Source organism: Sus scrofa, chromosome 3, assembly GCF_000003025.6.
Source record: "Sus scrofa isolate TJ Tabasco breed Duroc chromosome 3, Sscrofa11.1, whole genome shotgun sequence".
NCBI classification, from domain to species: Eukaryota; Metazoa; Chordata; class Mammalia; order Artiodactyla; family Suidae; genus Sus; species Sus scrofa.
In genome coordinates, this window is record NC_010445.4 from 108066765 (window position 1) to 108089126 (window position 22362).

General features: G+C 47.1%; 2 long non-coding RNA genes across 2 annotated transcripts; one reads left to right on the forward strand and one right to left on the reverse strand.

Annotated features, from left to right (window-relative positions):
• On the reverse strand, positions 5794–9831 carry LOC102157746. Its single transcript, XR_002342795.1, has 2 exons — positions 9681–9831; positions 5794–8140 (listed from the first exon to the last, which is right to left on the reverse strand). It is a non-coding gene; the product is annotated as an uncharacterized LOC102157746 (long non-coding RNA).
• Positions 9894–21540, forward strand: LOC110260041. The gene is made up of 2 exons (XR_002342796.1): positions 9894–10090; positions 21248–21540. It is a non-coding gene; the product is annotated as an uncharacterized LOC110260041 (long non-coding RNA).

Below are 22362 nucleotides of genomic sequence, written 5' to 3' on the forward strand. Positions count from 1 at the left end.
AGGGAGAGAGAGAGAGAGAAAGAAAGAAAGAAAGAAAGAAAGAAAGAAAGAAAGAAAGAAAGAAAGAAAGAAAGAAAGAGAAAGGAGGGAGGGAGGGAGGGAGGGAAGGAAGGAAGGAAGGAAGGAAGAAAGGAAAGAAAGAAAGAAAGGAAAGAAAGAAAGGAAAGAAAGAAAGAAAGAAAGAAAGAAAGAAAGAAAGAAAGAAAGAAAGAAAGAAAGAGAGAAAGGAAATACAGATTCCAGTTCCCTTCACAGAGATTCTGATTAAATGGGTCAGCAGTGCAGGGCCCAGGAACCTACCTTTTAAATAAGAACTAGAGGAGCTTCCATTGTGGCTCAGCAGTAACGAACCCGACTAGTATCCATGAGGATGCAGGTTCTATCCCTGGCCTCACTTAGTGGGTTAAAGATCCTCTGCCATGGCTATGACGTAGGCTGGCAGCTGCAGGTCCTATTTGACCCCTTGGCTTCTAACTTCCATATGCTGCCCACGTGGCCCTAAAAGCAAAAAATAAATAAATAAGCACCAGAGGGGATACTGATGTAGGTGGTTCACAGAAACAAATGTATGAGTGCGGGATGGGTGGGTAGGTCAGGCTGGTTTATATGGTCAGAGGCTGGGAGGGCAGTGAGGAAGGACCAAGCATGGTGGGCCATGTTGGGGAAATCTTTTGGTTTGATCCTTGAGGTGTGGCAGCTTGAAGAGAACTAGGGCCTTTAAGAGGGTATAGAACCAAGGAATGGGAGACTTAGAGGTCAAGACCAGAGATGCAGTGTGAGAGGGAGAAGACCACAGAGAGGGCTGGACGGCCATAGGGGAAGTGATACAGGACAGGCATGTCCATTCAGCACTGACTCTGCCAAGCCTTTATCTCTCTCTCTCTCTCTGCTCACATCAGTGATCTGAGCTGGGCAATAGCAACTCTTCTTACCTGTGGGGAGATGGTGGCTTGGAAAGATTAACCAACTGGCTAATACGTATGGGAGTCAGGATTTCATTCCAGGGCCAGGTGGTTCCTGAGCTCTGGGTCTTTACCTAGTGCTTTGAAGGACCAGTAAATCACATGTGACCATGCCATCCATCTATAGGTTTGTTCATTATTTCATTTTTTTGCCGAACATGAATGAACTTCCACTAAGTCTTAGCCACTGAGAATGGGTCCAGGGATTAACTGGTAAACAAAAAAGACAGTAGCCTAGACTGTAATAGGCACATACATTAGACAACCACACACCTACCTATAACCTTACAAACAGTTGTAAGAACTGAAAAAGAAAATTGCGGGCTCTGTAAGAAAGCAGGGGCTCTTATTTTATTTATTTTTTAAATGATTTTTATTTTTTCCATTATAGCTTGTTTACAGTGTTCTGTCAATTTCTACTGTACAGCAGTAGTGTGACCCAGTCACACATACATATATGCATTCTTTTTCTCACATTATCCTCCATCATGTTCCATCACAAGTGACTAGATATAGTTCCCTGTGCTGTATAGCAGGATCTCATTGCTTATCCACTGCAAATGCAATTGTTTGCATCTATTAACCCCAAGCTCCCAGTCCATCCCACCCTCCCCCTCCCCCTTGGCAACCACAAGTCTGTTCTCCAAGTCCATGAGTTTCTTTTCTGTGGAAATGTTCATTTGTGCCATATATTAGATTCCAGATATAAGTGACATCATATGGTATTTGTTTTTCTCTTTCTGACTTAGTATGAGAGTCTCTAGTTCCATCCATGTTGCTGCAGATGGGATTATGTCATTCTTTTTTATGGCTGAGTAGTATTCCTTTGTGCATATATACCACATCTTCTTAATCCATTCATCTGATGATGGACATTTAGGTTGTTTCCATGTCTTGGCTATTGTGAATAGTGTTGCAATGAACATGGGGGTGCATATGTCTTTTTCAAGGTAAAGTTTTGTCTGGATATATGCCCAGGAGCAGGATTGCTAGGTCATATGGTAGTTCTATATATAGTTTTCCGAGGTGCCTCCATACTGTTTTCCATAGTGATTGTTGGGGGCTCTTATTTTAGACTGGAGGATCAGAAAAGGCCTATGTGGAAATGCGACAATTTATTTATTTTATTTTTGCTTTTTAGGGCTGCACCCACCCCATATGTATGTTCCCAGACTAGGGGTTGATTTGGAGCTACAGCTGCTGGCCTATGCCACAGCTGCAGCAACATCATATCTGAGCTGTGTCTGCAACCTACACCATAGCTCATGGCAGCACCAGATCCTTAACCCACTGAGTGAGGCCAGGGATTGAACCTGCAACCTCATGGTTCCTAGTTGGATTGTTTCTGCTGCACCACAACGGGAACTCCCAGGAATGTGGCCATTTAGCTGAGACTTGAAGGAAGGGTAGGAATTAGCCAAGCTTGAGTGTGGGAAAGTATGTCCCAGAGCTTCTGTGATAATGGAAATATTCCATGACTCTAATGTCCAGCATGGTAGCCATGAGCCACATGTTATGTTGAGCCCTTGAAATGTGTCTCATGTGACTGAAGAACTAAATCTTTAATTTCAGTTCGTTTAAGTGTATATATGTAAAAAGCCTCATGTGACGAATGGCCATTGTATCAGATACCCCAGTTCTAGGACAAGGGGAAAGTTTGTGCAAAGGACCTGAGCTGGAAAAGGATTTGGTGGCTCCCAGGAACCTAAAGTGTTGGGGTGCAAGGGGGAGAGGGGAACAGGATATCCAGGCCTAATGAAGGGTTTTCAGTCTGCAATGGGGAAGTTATTGAAGGGTTTTGAGAAGAAGAGTTATTTGGTTGATTTTATATTTTAAGAAGCTCACTCTGTGCTCTGCCAAATGGATCCTAGAGGGTGAAAGTAGGAGAAAAGAAACCAGGGAGGAGAGGATGATGATTTCCAGTTGGAAACTAGAAGGAGAAGAGGACAGATTTGTGATGACACTTTCTGGTAGACACGACAGAACACGCAGTTTAAAAGAGTCAGAATCCAGCTCCCTAGACCTGTGTTGACTAATATGGTAGTGTGGCTACTTAAAATAATTAAAATTAAATGAAATAAAAAGCATTGCTTGCCATACCATGAGGCACACTGCTTTTTTAAAAATTTACTTATTTATTTATTTTTTTGCTTTTTCAGGGCCACACCCATGGCATATGGAAGTTCCTGGGTGAGGGATCCAACTGGAGCATCTATGAGTTACACCATAGCTCATGGAAACACCAGATCCTTGACCCAATGAGTGAGGCCATGGATCAAACTCACGTTCTCACGGATACCAGTCGGGTTCGTTTCTGTTGTGCCACAGTGGGAACTCCCATGAGGCACATTTCAAGAGTTCAGTAGCCATGTGGCTACCAGCTGGACAGTGTAGCTTTAGTGAACACAACCATCATCGCAGTAACTTCTACAGGATAGTGCTAACGTCATGAAAAATGAGTCTAGATAAGATCAAAGGGATTATTAAGTCCAATGCCCTCATTTTACAGGCAAAGTGCTGGAGGGTGCTCGGATGAGGTCACTAGAGTGGTACCCACTCTAGGCTCTCAGATGGAAGCCTCTTCCATTCATTTGCTTTGTAAGCATCATTGTTGGAAACATCAGCTTTCTGACTCCTGGAAGGCTCAGGCCCAATTCTAACTCAGACCATATAATCGTTCCAAAGCAGCCTGGAGAAGAAAGGGTTAGATATAAACATAAAACATAACCAGCACTATTGCTTTCCGCTACCATGGCCTGGGGATGGAGGCTTGGAGAACATATCTTTAGTTCCTCCTGCAGGAAAGGATACGTTGCTTTCTGCAAACCACACAGTACTTGGGGAACTTCGTTTTGTCATTCAGTCCTGTCCCCTCATTCAGCCTCTCCAAAGAAATGTCAAAGAAGTGGATTCCCAAGAAATACTGCTGGCGCACACCTTACTCTCACGTCTGCCTCCAAGTAGATCTTGTCATCAGAGAAGTAAAAAGGAAAAAAAAACAAAAAACAAAAAACAAAACTGAGCTAGCAATGCTTCCTGGTGACCTGGTAATTCGGGAAAAAAGTAGAGAATTCACAGGAAGTAGAAGAAAAGAAAATTTTTAAAAGCCTTGTTTTTGTCACCTCTGAGCTTCTGATTATGGGTGGGGCTTAGCTTCAGATGAGTCAGGTGGAGGAAGAGCTGGGGGCAGCTTCTGGGGAGTGGGTTTGGGAAGGAGATGGTGGGGGACAGCAGACGTCTAAGGGTTCAGGTTCCCCAACATGCTGGTTGACTAAACCTGGGACAGACTTCACTGTGAGACAGAGCGTTTATCTCCACTTCCTCCCACAGCTCAGGAGACTACCACATCCCCCTCAGTGGAGGCAGTGGGGCCCCCATAATCTTCCAGCCTTTCTTGCTGTCCTGTGTCTTCTTGGACTGTGAACACACGATGCATGACTGCCATACCCCCTATGTCATCCCCCTCATTAGTGTTTCACTAACACCTGTGCAGGTGAGAAGCACAGCTCCCATTAGTTGAGCACCACCTATGAGCTGGGTGCTGTGCTAAGTGCCTCATGTGCCTCAGCTCAATGAACCATCACCATGCCCTACAGGGAGATGTTATCTCCATTTTACCATCTGGAAAAATGAGGCTCTGAAAAGTTACAGTAACCATATGATCCAGCAGTGGTGCTCTTTGGTATTTTCTCAACTGAAGTGCAGATTTACATCCACACAAAAATCTTCTCATGGATGTTTGTAGCAACTCTATTCATAATTGCCCAAACTTGGACCCAACCATGATATCCCTCAGTAAGTGGGTAAACAAACTAGCAAATAAGGATAAACAAACTGGCAAATCCAGATAGTGGAATATTATTCAGTGCTGAAAAGAAATGAGATATCAGGCCATGGAAAGACATGGAGGAATCTTAAATGCATATTACTAAGCAAAGAAGGCACTCTGAACAGGCTCCACATGATATGATTCCAACTATATGACATTCTGGAAAAGGCAAAACTGTGAAGACAGTAAAAGACAAGTGGTTGCCAGGGCTTGGAAGGACAGATGGATGAATAGTCAGCACAGAGGATTTTTAGGGCAGTGAAACTCTTCTGCATGATAACTACATGGTGGATACATGACATTGTACATTTGTCAAAACCCACAGAATATACAACACCAAGAGTGAACTTTGACATAAACTATAGACTTGGGATGATGACTTTGGGTGACAATGATTTCAGGTGTCAGTGGAGGCTCATCAGTTGTAATGGATGTACCACCCCTGGGCAGGTGCTGATGGTGGGAAGTGGGAGGATATGGAATTCTCTGTAATTTCTGCTCAACTATGCTGTGAACTTAAGACTGCTCTAAAAAATAGTCCACATTTTAAAAAAAAGTTTCAGTGCCTTGTCCAAGGCCCAGTGCAAGTGAAGAGTGGAACTGAGACCCCAGTGCTGAGCTCTTTAACCCCGACTACCATGTTCCCCCTCCACTCTATCTCACCGCACTGTAGCCTTTCATACTTCACAGATACTTTTAATTCACGGTAGTTCCATGACTTGAGCACTAAACCTATTTTCTAGATCAGGAAATAGCCTCAACGAGGTTAGCTAACTCATTCAGGTCACAAATTGGGTGGGTGAGTAGCTAAGTCAGAACTTGAATCTAGGTCAGCTGACTTGAAACTCTGTGCTCTCATCACATAATACCTTGATGCTGCAGATCCAGAATCTCACCTGACCTAGAAACACACAGCATTGTGTCCGAGCTGATGCTCTCACCTTTTGACTGCTACGTGATGTTTGCTAGATGCCAAGTTATTCCATCAGCTGGGAGCAGTGGATGGAGCCCTGTGTATCACAGGGCGTGGGGCACTTTCCACCCAGGCCAAATGCCATTGGTCCACACCCAGAAGAAAGGGATGTGTGATACATGGAGGGAGAAAGGGCAGGGGAGGGAGTGGGGTTTGTGTGCCGGGAAGCCCAGTACCTCCTGTCTCACCCTAGAAGGCTCAGCTCCTCTTCCCACTGGTGCAGTGGGGTTCTGGGCTGCCATGTGCAGGGCCAGACCTCCTGGTTGTGGGGGGACATTTGCAGCAAGAATGGACATGCCCTTGGGAACCGCTGGGAACATTCAAAGCTCCCTTCTCTCCATGTCCTTTCTCCGTGTCCCCTCCCCAGCAGGAAGTTTGACAATGCCTTCTCCTCATCTCTAAGCTGAGAACTTCCCTGAAATCCCAACCACATGCTGGGCTCTCTTCCTTTTCTTTCTTCCCTCTGTTTCTAGGCTACCCTCCTTTCCCTGTTCTCATCTAGAAAAGGAGATGTCTGTCTATCTGTCACGTTGGTGCCTCTCTTTCTTGGCCAGTCTACACTCTAGCCCACTGATTTCCATGTGGGGACAGCCTTCAAAACAGTAACATGTTGTGCATATAGTCCTCCTGCTGCAGAGAAACAACTCAAAACTTCAAGTGATGACCACAGGGGCTGCCAAGTGGAGTTGGGCTGTTGTGCACTGCCCAAGGGTGCCTGGCAGCAGGGGTGGATGGGGAGTTGGGTCTGAAATAAAGACCTTGATAACATCACCAGGCTGTGCTCCCTTAACCCAGAGGGGCTTCGAATGAAGACAGACGCGCCAAGTGGCCTGAGATATTGTAAAGGTGGCGGTGATCACTGTTATAATCAGCATCCCTATTGTTACTTCTGGTCCTAATACTACTTGACCCCGCATGGAAAGAGGCTACGTTTGGGAGTCAAGACCCTGGGTTCAGTCTAACTTCTCCGGTTGTAAGAGGTAAGGACTTTGTAATTCTCTTGGCCTCAATTTACCCCAAATGCGTCCAAATATTTTCATTGACTTTTAAAAAAGAAAAAGAAATGAAACTGTATGGAGAGCAGAGCTTGGGTTACCAGTCCCATTTAACAGAGGAAAAATTAGGTGATTTGCCCAAGGCCATCAAGCTGGAAAGTGATGGCGAAAGCAGAGGACCCGGGTCTTCTCTTTTGGCTCAAGCGCACCCTCTCCTGCCCCCACCTCCCCACAGTGCATCACTCCTATGCACACTCACATTTGTTATCGTATTGGAGTCTTGAAATGAACCAGGTGAGGAAAATAGTGGATGTATTTAGGGCAGATCATACTGACGTCTCATTTCATCCAACACTAGAGGAATGAGTGTCCAGAGTTAGCCACGAATACAGGAAGTGAATCCAATTCATTGGCCATTCGCTAAGTGATACTCACTTATTTTTTGCATAGCTTTTTGCAGTTTAAACTGTCCTTCCAAATATAATATTTGGAGATCTCACTTGACCTACACAACCCAGGGAGGAGGCAGGCGGGTCAGACAGATGAGGGCGGGGATATTGGAGGAGTGGGCTGAGGCCTCAGCTCACCCAGCTGCAGGGGCAGAAGCACAGATCAGAGTCGGGCACTCCACCCCAGACCCCCTTCTGCCTCAAGCCATGACCTAATCTCTTGTTTTCAGCACTGCCGAGGGCTTCCTGGAGGTGACGCCAGGGCTTCTCCATGAGGATTGTGTCTATGAGGAAGGGGGAGGGGGTCATTTCAATCTGCTCTAATAATATTATTTAAAGTTTTAGTTGGTAATGCAAACACAGTGAACAAACTTCAAAAGATGTATTTGTTTTACCAAACACATGTGGGGGTGGTTGCTCTATGCCAGTATGTGCCAGATGGAGGCGGGCGGGGTTACACAGTGTGGAAGCCTTACTAGGGAGCGCTCTCAAGATGGGCTCTGTGGAAGGAGGGCAAGGAGGAGGCAGGATTGAAGTGAGGGAAAAGCTGGGGCTGGTGCAGGGGCATCACAGGCCTCTGCCAACCCTGTGGGGAGCCCGGAAGCTGGGGTGGACCATCAGAGTCGTCTTGAGTTGTGATGGTACCAGGCTTTTAGACCCATGTCAACCAGTCATTGGATGCAGGTTGCCCTGGGAAAAGGGTGTGATTTGGGGTGCGGCAGCTCTCTATCACCAAGGCAATCCTGAGGGGTTCTCAGGTAGCTACACTTCTGGAAGCCGAGGGAATGAGTCCTGTAGTCCTGAAGAAGCATCTGAGCTGCTCATAACAGCATCTTCAATGGTCCATCTTTTGCTCCACTCAGACCCACTTCTTTTACGTGCTGGAAGCAGCTCCTCCAGAATCGTGTGGTCTCTTTTCCTGGGGGACACTTCTAAGAGGAAAGGAGACAAACCCTAGCTGGTCCAGGGCCACGTCTAATACTCACGTCTCCCTCCTTGACTGTCCATCCTTAGCTGCCTCACCCTCGGCCAGCCCTTCTGCTGGCCTCAACAGCTTCCCTGGTGATGTAACCCCAATAAAGCCTCCTCCCTGAGGTGTTGGAGTCTCTTCAATGCTCATCTAAGCCCATGACTGCTTCATTTCCTGTTTACTGTCAAGATTGGTCCTGAGAGCACCAAGGGGCACCCAAGTGAGTGACATGGTGCCCTCCCTGACCCCTGCCAGTAACAGCAGCCCGACCTCCTCCTGCGATCACGTCCGTCGCCCCTGCCAGTAAGTAGTAGCAAGTCCACTACTTACTTCCTAACCTTATGACACAAAACCTTAGAGTGCCTAGGTGGCAGCTGTAGCTCATCATTCAATGGAACTCTTTCCATCATCCCAGATAGAAGTTCTCCTTTAGAAAACCCATGTGACGATAACAACAGGTTTTTCCACTTTTTATTTCATTAGACTTTTGAGCTACAAGAAAAACCATGAGAGATCTTAGCTGGGTTTCTTTCTAACCCAGCCAAGCCTCCTATATCCTCAGCAGGCCTTTTATATCATCTTCTAGGACCTTCCAGGCTCCAGAGATGCTTCTACTTCTTGCTTTCCTTACCGGGAGCCCCTCAGAGCAGAGGCCCCCGGGGCCCCCCCACTGGAGGTGACCGCCATCTCGGCTTTCTCTCTAGGGGCTGCTGTTTCCGTCTCAGAACCTGTGGCCTCACCTTTTGGCTCTGATGAGGATCTTTTCAAGGGATCCCAATTATTTGTAATCATCTGTGTTTATGGGACCTGGAATGGGGCAGGGCTCAGTGGGGGCTCTGTGGTTATTTATTTATTTATCTTTTCTTTTTCCTGGATGATCAGCTGGGACAGTCGGGAACTCCAGGCTGTGTGTATTTACAGAAGGCCACAGGGTCCTGAGAGGGGAAGCCACATGCTGACCTCCACTCCCATGAGCCCCTGGGAGCCCAGAGGCTGCTTCTTTCTGCTCCCCGGAGCCCGTGGCCTCAAACCAGGACACCGCTGTCCAGGGCGGGTCACTGAGCTGTGCCAGGAAGGGAGGGCCTCTAATCTGGGCTCTCACCCACCTCGGCCCTGCCCAGTCGCAAGTACTTCCAGAATGTCTCTTGTGTGCTTTCCTCAGCCTGGGGGACATTCCTAAACTCTGGGCCACTTAAGGAGGGAGCTGTGGTACAGAGATGCCAGTAGAGCCCTGATGCCCAGGAGCGCCCAGTAAATAGAAGGGAGCGATTATTCCTGGCCGGTAGCCCTTGCCTATTGCTCACTCTCTGTGTGAGCCTCATCCGCTGCAGCCCTGCCTGCAGATCCCCCAGGCCACATGGCAGCTGCCCCCTCCTCCACCTCCAGCTCCTGAAATGTCATTGAGTTGCTCTGTGGGTCTTAGAAGCTGCTCCGCATGTGGCTGACCACCAACCCCCTTCCGGCCAGTCCCAGGCCTGTGGATACTTTTGCAGGGTGCTTACCAGTCTGGGCCCAGCCGAGATCCTCTTTTACCCAGTAATCCTGCTGGCAGACAGGTGTGAAAGGAACCGGAAGCAGACAGCATGCTCTGCTGATTTAATTATTGCTCTTCAGAGCAGCTGAGTTTCAGCCTGGACCACTCCTAATGGCAGATCTGTCTGTGGAACAAGAGCAGACGTTGTGAGCTTTAAATACGGGGTTAACAGGCCACAGCTGACAGCAGTGTCAGATCAGCCAGTGAGGGCAGGCTCCTGGGGCTCTGGCGCCCTTTCCTCTAGCCTCAGGTGTCAGGCATTGTGCTCAGATGGGCTCCAGTGCCAGCCAGAGGTGCCTGCGGCCAGGATGGAGAGGACAAGACAGAGACACCCCCTTGGGAGAAGCTGAGCCCTACCTACATTGCACTGCCCAAAAGGTGTGTGTCCTTTTCTTTATTCACTCAACAAACATTTGTCAAGCACGTAATATCATTTGTCAAATGCGGTTCTTCTCTGGGGATACAGAGGTGAAGAGGGTGCATGGGTAAACGACCCGTCTTCCTGGAACTTTTGTTCTCTGGTGCCTTTTGTCTGGTGCCTGTGTCTGGCCATGAGTTTGTGCATCAGAGGAAGGCTTTTCAGGCACAGAATCTCCACGAGTGTCCTGTAGAATGTGGCCCCAGGCCTGAGGTCACCCCAGTGCTGGCCCCGGAAGACCCCGGGGATGTATGGTTCTGTTTGCATCCCCGCAGGCAAAGCTTGGCAGCCTCCGAGGACAGTTGAATGGCTGGTCATGTGTGTTGCTCCAGGTGGCCATTTCTGAGGGTCTGTGTTTGGTGGGGAAAGGCCAAACTGTTTATCAGGAAGGACTGGCCATTATTTCAGATATTCTCAGAGTTACGGAAGGAAAACCATGTGCGCCCGAGGCCCTTTCCCAGGGCGTTTGTGTAGAATGAACTGACAGGAGTAGTGACTTATTGATTTGTCTTTGAGTTGCTCAGAGACCGTGGATCGAGTCTTTGTTGGGGCTCTTGGAACCTCCGTGCTCCAGCCCAGTCCATGTTACCCCCGCTTCCACCCCCGGCCAGTGTAAAGCAGCCATGGCACCTCCGCAGGGTCTGCCGTGGACACACTTGATGTCCCCTGCCATCCGAGCCATGCACTGCTCTCCCCTCCTCAAACCCCAGTCTAGCGTGGCTGAGCGGTGAAAGGCTTTGAAACGGCGTTTCTCCAGCAAAAGGATTTAGACTGGGCCCGTGCACACCGAAGGATCAGAAGATCGATTCCTTCCCTGCTCGGCTATCTCAGTTTATGATCCTACACAGGCTTCTATTGAAAGCTAATATCGAGGGCCCCTCTGTGTCAGGCAGTGTGTGTACATGAATTGGTTCATGTAATCTTCAAAACAGTCTTGTGATGAAGTGCCATGAAACCTTATCTTACAGAAGAGGGAGCTGAAACTTAGCCAGGAAGACAGTTTGCCCAGCAACCCCCAGCCAGTTACAGCATTTGACCCCCCATGGCCTGACCTCAGAGCTCCTGCTCTTAACCATTGTTCCATGCACGCCCTCCAGGCCAAGTGATGCCTGTGTCATGATTTCTCATTCAGGGTCAAGGCTGAAGTTCAGCCATGAGCCTGTCATTCATTTAGTTCAGGAAGGTGGCCAACTTTCTCGTGTCTCTTGCTTTTAAGACCTGGGGCTCTGCCTCTCCACGCCTGAGGGTGAAATCTGCCCAGACCCATAGCCCAGCGGTCCCACAGGAGTCACTTGCCTCTCCCAGGCCACCAGCCTCAGTGCCCCTGGAGGGGACCCCAGAGGTGGGGAAGGGTGTGACGCCTATAACTACCCATGGAGTCCTGCTCCAGTGCTCACTCTCTGTGACCTTGGGCAAGTTGCTAACATCTTTCAGCTTCAGTTCCTTCATCTAGGAGATGGAAATAGAATGAGAACCTACCTCTCAGTGCTGTTGGTGGATTATATGAGATAACTCACAGTCGGCATTTAGCAGAGTCTGGAGTATAATAAGCACTCAATAATTATTATCCATTAGAGGTCCATGTTCTGTTATCTAGGATTCTGAAGTCTGAAAAACTGTGAAAATTGTATGGTTGGTGTCAAAACTCATTTGGAAGCAAAACCTCTCCTCAAGTGGCTTCCAGCTATATTTAGAAACACTAATGAGGGGCAGCTTTGGACCCTGCTGGCTTGTTACATAATAGATTGAATATGCACCTCTCCTTTCTGCAATCTGAAGAATTTTGAATTCTGAAACACAACCGGTTCCGGGGAGTTTAATTTAAGGGGTTTTTGAATCTGAATGCTTTTACAAGCAGTTTGTCCCCTAAGTGAGTTTCAATAGCAGTGACTGTCAACTCTGGAACTCTGAGAGCCAAAACCCTGGAAGGAGTGGAATTAACCCTTTTTTCTCCCAGAAGAAATTATAGATTGCTATTTAACAGCCAAAATAACTAGAGGCCGTGAGGTCAGTTGAAACCATATATTTCTTTTTTCATGTCCTCATGTGATCACTGAGGGGTTTCTGGAATGGTCTGGCCCTGGCTGAGAACAGTCCTTGAGAACCATTTAAAGTTCCAGATCCCAGTTTCCGCTTATTCGGCGTTTTACTAGGCAGGGCTGGCGAAGGAGGGCAGAGCAGTTGTCCTCTCTCAGGGAATCCATGCTTTTATCGAGGATACAAGATACACATGCTGGAAGCAAGTGTATGTTAGGACACAGGTGAGACTGTATGAGAAGATTATGAAATCAATAATCAAATGAGCAACACAGCTCATCAGCACTATAGGAGTCCAACAAAGATACCCCACAGGTGGGAGAGCTAACCTGAGGCCAGCTCATTCTTAGAAAAGCTCCAAGGATGAATGAGAAAGGCGAAAAGAGGGGCACTGACATTGGAGTGGAAGGAAAGCAGAGATTTTGGAATCCAGCCCCACTCCACGAGTACCAGCTGTGTGGCTGGGGCTATTTGGCTAACCCTCTGAGGCTTTTTCCTCATCACTCGTGGAGGGATAGTTATATCTATCTGTAGCTACAGTTATCATGAATATTAAATGCAACAGTATATGTCAAGTGTTGCCGGAACACCCTCTCTTTGCGTGGCCTTGTCTCTGCAGTTTGGCTCAGGATCTTAGCATTCATTGACTTTGAGATGCCTGTTGATCATGGGCTGGCTGAGCTGCTCATAGCCTTGCTCAAAAGTGTGTGTTTGACAAAGGCATATGAATCAGGAGGAAACAGACAAACAAATGGCCCTTCAACCAGCTAAAACCTCAAACAAATAACCCGGGGCCCCCATTGCAACATTTGACAACTGGCTGCATCCAGCCCCTCCCATCCTGTAATGAAGCTACATGGTCCATGCTGCAGTGGAAAGGGGAAACCAGCCCTTTCATGGAACTTTGCTCACAAATCAAAGATATTTGTTCTCAGAGATCTCATTTTATCTTCTTCTTAGGACCTCCTGGCCCGTCAGCACTCTGCACCACCCCTTGGGAAGGTTCTTAGTAGATGATTTGTCCTGATATCTTGGCTCCAGTGCCACTGTCTGGGCTCAATAGGTCATGCAAATACCCATTCTATGTTTCAACCAAGGGAAAGGTTAAGGGGAAATGTAAAACAAAAGGGAGTAGAGGTTATCGTGGTAGAAATGCAGAGTGAGAGAAAGCTGCATCATATGCAAAAGGAAAAGGGCCAAAAAAAAAAAAAAAAAAAAAAGCAGTCACCAGAACAGTTCACACCAGAGCGCACTCCACAAACAAGAAGAGCTCAGGAAAACTGTCTCAGTTGGGTGGGACACATGCTCATCCGAATATAAAAGCCCTTGGAGAGCTGGGGTGAATGAGGTTGTAGATGGCTGGACACTCTTAGTAGCAGCCGCAGTGGTTTAGTAACATCATCACATTTTCAGCCACCTTTATAGAGAGTGAAGATTCCTCAAGATCATCTCTCTTACGAGGGCTGGGCTCGCGTAGCTCAGTGACAGTGGGGAGAGCAGGCTACTCAAGTAGAGGGGTGCTGGCCATTTAGATGTAAAGACTGGAAGATTTGAACACCCAGCTGAGCCTTGATCTCTCGTCACTGGGGTGTCCAGGGGTGTTATTGATTGAGCAAACATCAGTCATGAGTAAGAGTGGTGGCAGGTGAGCATGAATGCTGAACTGAGGAAGGGAATGGAGTCAGGGACACTAAGAGGAATTAAAAGGAAAGGAGGGGGCCCAGTGATATTCTGGTTTCGTTTTGTTCAAATTCATTTTATTATTATTTTAGCAACTGAAGTTTTTATGTGATTTATTGAGATAAAATTCACATAACATTCACCGTTTTAGAGTGAGTGATCCAGGGGCATTTAGAACATTCATAACATTATGCAGCCACCAACTTTATCTAGTACCAAAACTTAAAAAAATGTTTTTAATTGGAGTGTAGGTTGATTTACAATATGGCGTTACTTTCAGGTGTACAGCAAAGTGATTCAGTTACACATACGTATCTATTTTTCATATTCTTTTCCTTTATAGGCTATTATAAAGCACAGAGTATAGTTTCCTAATCTATACAGTAGGTCTTTGTTGGGTGTCTATTTTATATATAGCCAAGTGTATATGTGAATCCCAAACTTCTATTTTTCCCTCCCCTCTCCCTGCTTTCCCTTTTGGTAACCGTAAGATTGTTTTCTATGTCTGTTTTGCATATAAGTTGATTTGTATCATTTTTTTAGATTCTGCATATAAGTGATATCATTCATATTTGTCTTTGGCTTACTTCACATAGTATGATCATCTCGGGGTCCATCCATGTTGCTGCAAATGACATTTCATTCTTTTTACGGTTGATTAATATTCCATTGTGTACATATACCACGTCTTTCTCCAATCCTCTGTCGATGGACATTTAGGTTGCTTCCATGTCTTGGCTGTTGTAAATAGTGCTGCAGTGAACATTGGGGTGTATGTATCTTTCCAAATTATGTTTTTCACTGTATAGATGCCCAGGAGAGGGATTGCTGGGATCACATAGTAGGTCTATTTTTAGTTTTTTTAAGGAACTTCCATACCGTTTTCCATAGTGGTTGTACCAGTTTACATTCCCACCAACAATGTAGGAGGGATCCTTTTTCTCCTCACCTTCTGAAGCATTTGTTAGTTGGCTTTTTGATGATGGCCATTCTGACTGGTGTAAGGTAATACCTCGTTGTTATTTTGATTTGCATTTCTCTAATAGTGATGTCAAGCATCTTTTCATGTGCTTCAAAACTTTCCTGTCATTCAGAGTACAACCTTGTACCCATTAAGCAGTTTCTCACCATTTCCCACTCCTTCCAGCTCCTGGCAACCATAAACTGTCTTCTGTCTTTATGGACTTAGCTCTTCTGAATACTACCTATACATGGAATCATACAATATTGGCATTTATTTACATATGGTTTCTTTCATTTAGTATATTTTTAAGATGCACTGACACTGTGGCATAATCAGTACTTTATTCTTTTTAATGGATAAATAATATTCTCTTGTATGGGTGTACCAAAATTTGTTTATCTATTCACCCATTAATGGATATTTGGACTCTTCCACATTTTGGCAGTTGTGAATAGCCGATAGGAACACACACATACAATCCCAATGACATTTTAAAGATGGTTTTGAGGATGTGTTTTTATGAGTTCTCCGCTTGGATGTAGTAACAAGTCAGACTTTGTGAAATATATCTCAGAGGTTGGTTTCCCAGTTTCAGTTACTGGTAAGCCAGGCCATGGGCATCAAAAGGCAGAAGAGGGAGTTCCCATTGTGGCTTAGCAGTAACAAATCTGACTAGTATCCATGAGGATGCAGGTTCAATCCCTGGCTTTCCTCAGTGGATTAAGGATCTAGCATTGCTGTGAGCTGTGGCATAGATCGCAGATGCAGCTCGGATCCTCTGTTGCTGTGGCTGTGGCATAGGCTGGCAGCTACAGTGCCAATTCAGCCCCTAACCCGGGAACATCCATGTGTTGCATATATGGCGCTAAAAAGCAAAAAAGCAAAAAAAAAAAAAAAAAATTTGCAGAAAAGGGTCAAGATCGGATAACCCTTATCTTGGAGAAATGGCTGCACTTCAGCTCAAGAGGCCTGGGAGAGAGTGTCTGGTGGGCAACATTGTGGTTGGAATCAGGAGACAGACGGATGTTTAAGTGATGGCTCTGCTGCACCCAGGCTGTGTAGCAGCTGGCAGGTCTCTGAACCTCAGCCTCCTCATTTCTCAAAAGCTGCGATGGTTGCCACTTGCCCTCCTCACAGAGCTGTTAAAAGGCTGGGGAGCTGTCTGGTGTGGGGGTGCTCTCCGCCGGTCAAGGTTCACATGTTTGTGCTATGGCTCTTGCCTCCCTGTTAGGAGGCCTGTAAGGCGACACCGATGACTCACCATCAATACACTCTTGTGCTCGTCACAGGGCTTTACTTAGGAGTAGTAGAAAAGGGAGATCTGCAGAGGGCAGCTGGGTGGCCCACAGAATTGGAGAAATGAATAATCAGACTCAAGAGGGCAGGGGCCAGACAAGGTCCAGGGTCCAGAGGTGAGAGGCTGACTGCTGGGGTGGGTGCGTGGTGGTCATTTTCCTGTCTTTACGTCCCTCCACTCAAGGTCCCAAATCCCAGAAGAGGGTCTGGTCTGATTGACAGGCCACTTGACTAGGGGAGGGCGAGAATCCTTGATTGACCGTTCATTCAAGCCTGCACAATGGGGAGAAAAGGTCATTCTGCAAATGGAAATGGGGGAGCCATTAACAGAAGGACTAAGAGATGGATGCTGGGAGGCCCTAAAGCCTCAAGTGTCCACTAGAGACAAACTCTTTGAGCTGTTGATGCAGAAGCAAGCACAGCTGGGACTGCTGAGCAGAGTCTCTGGGCCATCCTAGAAGCAGAGCACAGGTTGGGGGGACTAAGGATTTGGGGTGAAGGGTGGGGCCTGGCCCCTGCACCCTGCTGCAGGGTGCCTCCCTTCTATGCCAAGTTCCATGCATGAGGTCCAGCAGCTCAGTCTAAGAAGTCTGGACCAAACTACATCTGGCATCTAAAAATATCCAGACACCAGAGAACCCACAGAAAGAACTTTTCCAAAGCCAGCCAAGGTCTTCAGTGTAGGTAGGAAATTATTAATCACACCCTACGTTTCTTCTTGATATGAGCTGTCTTTACACGTTAAAAATAAAGAAAAGTGAACCAGGGCCCACTCGGCCCTGCCTTTCTTTAATCATCTATGTCGGAAGTAGTTGGTAAACCCTGCCGTCCATGCCCTCGAAAAACAGGAATTTCTTATCAGATCAACAGGAAATTCTATTTTTACTTGATGTTAGAATTAGAACTACCACAAGGAGAGAGAGGCATTCCCATATCCAAGCTGGGCACTAAGTTTATCCCCCCCACTGAGATGCCCCATCCTCGCAAGCTTTGGCCCTGGGGTTCACTACCGGAGTTGGCTTCCTCTGAGACTGGTCCCAGATGACACAGATGGACAAAGAGCTATGATATGCCAGCTTGGTTTTCTTTCTAACCCCAGGCAGCAGTGTTGCCGGGAGCAGCCCCTGTGACTGTAACAGGGCAAAGCTCCAGACACATCATGGTTGGGCCTAGAAAGGTGGTCCAGAGACATCCGTCATGTGATTCCACAGCTAAGTGGCCCTGACTAGGAGTGGCTTTTAAAGCCAAAGGACCCGTTTCTCAAAAGCAGTTAGGGGAAGGGCAGTGATTTGTTACGAGAAGCTAGCTCAGGCCCATCGGGGCAGGAAAGCTAAAGTTTACTGAGGCCTGACTGTGTGCTGAGGACTTGTTAGTGGGACCAGGCCATTCAGTCTCTCCAGCAGCCATCAGTGAAATGTACCATCAGCATCTTCCTCATTACAGTGGAGAAAACAGGAGCTCGCAGAGGTGGTCAGGGACTGGAAGTGAGTCCGCTTGATTCCAGAACTCATGCTCTTTTCTCTTTACCAGCAATATTTTGTTCAATGTCTTGCTTCAGGTCAGGAGCTAGGCTAATGGAGCCAGTGGCCACTAGTGTAGGTGCAGCCAGCTGGAAGCTCTCAAGGACCCTTTCTCCTGGAACATCTCTCTGTTTAGCATGGCTTTACCTGCAGCAAAATAATTACCCCACTCAGAGAGCAGGGACAAATTTCCTGAATCCAGGGCTTGCTTGCATTTAAAAGTCACATGACTCCTTCTTGTAACCTGCTAATGTACCCCTAACCTTTTGTCTGGGGTTTGTAGAGACACCAGACACCTTACTTGCTACTGAGTGGTATTTTTGTTTTGTTCTGGTTTGGTGTTTTTTTTGTTTTTGTTTTTTAAGGGATGCAACTAAAAGAGCATTGCAAACACGTGGGCTTTAACCTGCCTCTGAAGGGGGACCTTAATGTCATTCATTTTTCATCTCAGGGCCTCAGTTTTCTCATCTCTAGTAATTAGAGGCTTAACTAGACCTGTGCTCTCAGTACAGAGGCCACTAGTTGCAAATGGCCACTGAGCACTTGAACTCTGTTCCAAAGTGGGGTGAGCTGTGTGAAATACACAGTGGATTTCAAAGACAGTTCCAAAGAATGTGAACTTTCTCATTAGTAATAATTATACTGATTACACATTGAAACAATACATTTCAATTTACCACAATGTATTAAAAATACATTAAAATTAATTTTACCTACCTGTTTCACATTACCAATGTGGCAACTAGAACATTTAAAATATAGATGTTATTTGTAATAAGATTCTCATGGACAGGCTGGACTAGACTTTCTGGGTTCCTTTCCATTTTTGATCTGGTTGGTTAACTTGCCTGGGATTAGATGAAAGGAGGGCTTTAGGGAAGACTTGAGGTGGCTGCGGGGACCCGGGAGTTTAGCCAGGGTCATTTGCTCTAATGCCCATCACAGCTGGCCAGGGAGGCCCATGACTGCCAGTGGCATTGTGGGGACAACTTCTATGGCGAACTGTTTGCTCTGAAAGGACCTATGCCAGGTCGTGGACTGTCCTCTCTGCCACTAGGACGAAGAAGAGGTCACCCATGCTCTGAGATCCTTCCTGCTCTGGGCTGACTACTCCCTTCGGAATGCTGGGCATGTGGCTGATGGCTGAAGGGCAGCCTCAACACAATGTCCAAGAGTATGAGATGCTCTGCTGTGTTTTTTTTTCCCCTCCCCTGCCATGTTTTAAATGGCACCTGCGTAGGTGTCGTAATTTCCAGGGAATTGCTTTTCGTGCCAAGGCAGCCTAAGGAAGGGAGATCAAAAGACAAAAGAGAGGAATTAAGAGCGTGTCCTGGACAGGAGCCCAATGACCTGGTTAAAAGACCTGACCCCCTTGCTGTACAGTGGGAAAATTAAAAAAAAACAAAAACAAAAAAACAAAAAAACAACAAAAAAAAAACAACTAAATAGAAGATACAGAAAAAAAAAAAGAAAAAAAAAAAAAGACTGACGGCTCTTAGAATGCTCAAGAATTGGGGTGTGATAAGAAAAACACAAGAAACAAATGTGAAAAACGGTAAAAAACAGCAAGCTCACACTGCTCAGTGTAGGGGTACACTGTGTTGTCAGAGGCCAGGTACTTGTGTAAAGTCAGTTAAGAACTGTGAGTGTTTGTTGAGTAAATACAAGTTAAAGGCAGGGCCTGGTAGAGAGAGAGTTAAGCATAAACTCATACCTGTGGGCAGCTGGATGAGGATCTGGGAGGTGAGAAGAGTGATTCAAGAGTGGTGCAGTGCACACAGGCTGGCCTTTGCCCACATGGTGAAGGTCTGGTCATTCCCATGGGAGGTGGGATAAGCCCACAGGACTGCTGGTTGGTCATCAACAGGTGCAGGCCACCGTCGTGAATGTTTCGGGGTACACAGGGGTACACAGAAAGGCAGCCTAGAAGGAATTTTTATCTCATATTTTCATTCTAGAAGTGAGGAAACTGAGGTTTGTGAGCAGGAGGGGCTTACCCAGGATCACATGGCTAAGTAGTGGAGGGCAGGGGCCAAGATCCCAGACTCCAGTTGTTGGGTCTTTGGTCTCAAGGGTCCTATGAGATGGTGCCAAGGAAGCAGCACTGGATTGGATGTTAGGGGAACTTGGCCCCAGACTTGAGTCACTGCTAGTGACGTGACTTTGGGCAAGTCATTCTACTTCTTCTAAGGCTTAGTTTCCTTGTCTGTAAAGCCGGGGACAGGACTAAATGGTCTCCTAGATCTCATGTTACAGAAGTCAGACTAAGGTAGATGTAGCTGTGATGATAGACGACCTCCCCATCTCAGTGATTTAAGGAGCGAAGCTGTTTCTCATTCCCACGCTATGATCATTAGCAGGTCTGCAAGGTCTCGGGTGAATGGAAGCTCCACCTTGACACATGTTTCATGGGGAAGAAAATGTGGAATGTATATACTGGCTTTTAAAGATTCTGGCCTGAAATGCCACAGATCACTTTCATTTACATTTGTTGGCCAAGGCAGGTCACAAGGCCATCCACTGTATGCCCAGAAGAAGAGACTGGGTATATTTGACAGCAGTCCTACCACCCATTCAGTGCCTGCATTGTGACAAAACAACAGAGAGCTGTGTGGGGTAGGTGTGATGGGAGCGCTGGCCCCCAGTGGCCTTGATGGGGAAACTATGGAGGAGGCTGCGCTTTGAGAGTGGGGATAACAGAGGATCTAGAAGGGGTGGTGGAGGTGGAAGCAGGGGTGCGGCAAAGGACGAGAAGTGCTGACTTCATGGGGAACTGCCTAGATGGGCTGAAGCGTAGGTGCAGAGGGAAGGAATAATAAGAGAACGATCGGAGACCAGGCCACGCAAGGCTCCGAGCGCCAGGAGGAGGGGTGTGTGCCTTGTTTGCGAGACCCTGACAGTTCTGAGCAGGTGCGTGAACTGTTGAGTAGTGTGTGGATAGTAGGAGCAGCTCTAGAGAAGTAGGGCTAAGAATAGCACGTGGGTAAGAGGCTACTGCTGTCCTTGGGGCTGGAGGGGATGAGGCCCTAAGGCTCCGAGGCTTTATTTTAGGGTAGGAGCAGCAGGGCCAGCAGGACACATGTGGTCCAGATCTTGGCACCTGAGACCTTGAGCTGCCCAGCCTGCGTTCTTGGAGCAGGTGCAGATGCCCACGGGGGCAGGCGTGGTTAGTTTGGGAGTTACCTGGAGCTGCCCCCCTGAGAGGGTCATGCTTATAAGGGCACCCGGGGTTCTTCTTGGCAGGAAAAAGGGGTAACCCTGAGGACTTGTGGGGGCTCCCTCCTGAACTCCAAGAGGCGAATCAGGCTGAGTGACAGGGAGGACACTCCTGCCTGGTCTGGCGTCATGGGCAAAGGCAGGGGCCAAGTCCAGCACTGAACATAGGGGACCGCAGGCGTCAGCTGTGCTCTCTCACTGCAACTGGCTGTTTTGTGCATTTTTGTTCCGATCTCCACTTGCCATTTCTCAAGTGGCTGCAAGCCAATAGTCCAGAATTAATCCAGAAAAGATGTTGCCGTGCCCCCTCGGCCCATGCTGCTTACGCTCCTCCAAGACTCTGAATATGATTATTTAAAGTAATAATGAAAAGCAAAACAGGAAATTCTTATCCGTTTTGGCAGGAAATTCTTCAGCTGCGTAGAAGGTACTGCTCTGGGGGTTTGTGCCGTCCAGGAACCGTTTGGAAATGATTTATGGTCCAAGATGGCGCCAGGCCTGCCTCAACCCCCCGCGTTGGAAGAGGGAGGGATAAGCCGGACCCTGGGAAGCTGGACCTACATTATCTCGGAATGTGCATTTCTGTTGATAACATGTTCATTGTCTCTGCAAGTTATAGCCCTGTTTTCGACTTGCCCTGGAAGGGGAAGTACCAAATTCAGGCAAAATAAAGATGCTCCAAGTTTGAAAAGTTTAATTCTTTTTATGTATCACTTTATGTGGACTCTTAAGTAACAGGACTTAGGGGAGAAGGTTGGCCGTGATGAAGGACACATGAGCTCCCCACGTGACAGACTTTCTGTGTGTGACACGTTATCTTCTCTAATTATGGCTCTTATGTGCTTCATCTCCCAGAGGTAAAAACAGAGGCTCGCTGAAATGAAGCCACCTGGTCTAAGTCACCTAAGTGGTAAAGGGTGGGACCAGAAGAAAGAAGTTTTTCAACAGGCTCTGAATGAACCTGAGGGCCCAGGTCAGGTCAGCTTTGTTCGCCAAAACTGTCCCCAGCACCTGGCAGGATGCCTGGAATGCTGTAGGTTCGGTCCTCCCCAAATAGTTCTCGGACGAGAAAATTAAGATGACTGGGGGGTGGGGAAGCTGATTATTAGAGGTTTGCTGTGGCTCCTATGATGAGGCCCCTTGTTCTTATCCCTTGAGGCCTTCTGATTGTTTCTCAGATACACAGAAAGGACTGATCTCATTAAAATGTTGAAGGGTGTTGATTTCTACCAAGAGCCAGTGTTATGGGCTGGATCGTGTCCCTCCAAATTCACACGGAGTTCTGACCTCCAGTATCTCCAAATGTAACGGGGGTTTGGAGGTTTTAAGGAGGTAATTACGGTGAAAGGAGATCAGTGGTGAGCCCTAATTCAGGATGACCAATGTCCTTATAAAAAGCGGCAGTCAGGACATAGACACGCACAGAGGAAAGATCATGTGAAGCAAATGAAGCCAAGGAGAGAAGCCTCAGAAGAAACTCATGTTCTGTCCCCCATGATCTTGGACTTGTCGCCTCCAA